Here is a 1768-nt window from a genome sequence, read left to right as displayed (position 1 = left end):
GGCAGGAAAGCCTCCAAACCTCTGGCCAAAGACTTTCTTGGGACAGCTCTGCACATCCACACTTGCAGCACTGTAACTTGCACCAGTTTAATTATACGCCCTGATTTTTCCCAGGGTAATTCTACACTGATTCAATTTAGTTACCCCAGTGTAGCACTGCACATCATGCACCAGTATAAAGGCTGATTACACAGATGTCAATATGCTATGTGTCCAAGGTTCAGTTTGACAGAGGGAACAAACTCTTAGGAAAGGGGAAACAGTTCCTTCATCAAAGCATGCTGAGGCAAATGCTGGCTTTATTTGTACTGTCCCTCTTTTCTTCTCCTCTCTCCATACATACACCCATTCAGACTTCCTCTGTTCCTTGCAAATCCCCCCAGATCTGATTGAACAGCTGCAGCCTCTCTTCCCAGATCAGTGAGCCAGTCCTCTGCAACATATCACACAATATACCAGCCACACATGCAAAGTAAAACTGACCATGAGGGTAAAGTAGTTGTCACACAATTAACTATCTGATGGCACAATACATTTAGACCGACTACACATGCAATGTAATTAGCACATGATAAAAATGACTCCCCAGCTATAAAAAGAGCCAACCAGCTCTCAAGTTAGGACTTGAAAATATGTAACATCTCTACAGCTGGTTTCTAACCAGTTTTAATTGGAAAGCGTAGCTGGGCCCCTAGTCACCAACATCCCCTTCGGATCAGGAGTGTTAGACCTGCCTTGGCGCTGTCCAAGGTGCTGATGGAGCCAGGTCCCCGGATCCCGAAGGCAGGAGAGAAAAGCATGGGCAGGGCGAAGGGTCCCGAGCTCGCCCAATTCCCATCTCCCACCTTCTTTGCATGTTGACAATGCCCGCCCCCCCACAAATGGCTCAAGATCAGATCAGGGATTGCGGTGAGGCAAAGGCAGATCCCCAAAGTCATTAGGGCAAGAGACTGAATCATAGACAAGACCTGGTAGGAACCAGTCTGGGAAGCACTGGGTCTCTGTCCTGCCTGGCACACTGTGAGGGGAAGGACTGGAGAAAGAAAAAGGAGAGAAATCCTGGCCTGCAGGATTTCCCTGGGGAAAGACCTGCAACTTGTACAGATGCATCTGTGACTCAAGGATTGGGCTCTGGAGTCACCTCAAGATCCCTCAATGAGCTGTGGTAGAGATCATCCTCAAATTGAGGGATTTCTGACAATGATGGCAAAAGGAAAAGGACTGGGGAGGGAATCAGAAGATGGCACAGCCCGAGGCTTTCCACATAAACAGGAGCCGTGAAACCTCTACAGAGGAAAGAAACCAGGGACCATGTTGAGGGGAAGGAGGGCGTTACAGCTCCTGCGGGAAGTCAGGGGTGGGTTAAAAGAGACAGACCCCATCACCTTCCCTTCACCTCTGAGGGGTCCTCACCTTCCCCTTGTCACCAGGGCCCAGAATCTCCCATGGCCCCAAGCCGTGGTGCCAGGCCTGGGAGCCCCTGAGCGGGGGGTCTGGAGCCCCTCGGTGCCTGCCAGGCAGGACAGACCGGGCAGCATCCCTCTGCCCTTGGGAAGAGAGGGGGCAGGATCCAGCGAGCCCTGGCTGAGGGGTGCCGGCACACACTGCAGGGATCAGTGTGCAGTGACCCGGGGCAGCTTCTGCCCCGCATCGCACACCCACACACACAGGGGCACAGCTGCAGTCTTGGCACAGATGCAAAGACCCCCGACTCAGCAAGCACCTGAAGCTCACGCGGCAAGGAAGCTGCGGGCAGGGAAGGGTTAAG

The sequence above is a fragment of the Crocodylus porosus genome, unplaced genomic scaffold (assembly GCF_001723895.1).
Source record: "Crocodylus porosus isolate Cpor-Errol unplaced genomic scaffold, CroPor_comp1, whole genome shotgun sequence".
Taxonomy (NCBI): Eukaryota; Metazoa; Chordata; order Crocodylia; family Crocodylidae; genus Crocodylus; species Crocodylus porosus.
Note: the sequence above shows the minus strand (reverse complement) of the source record.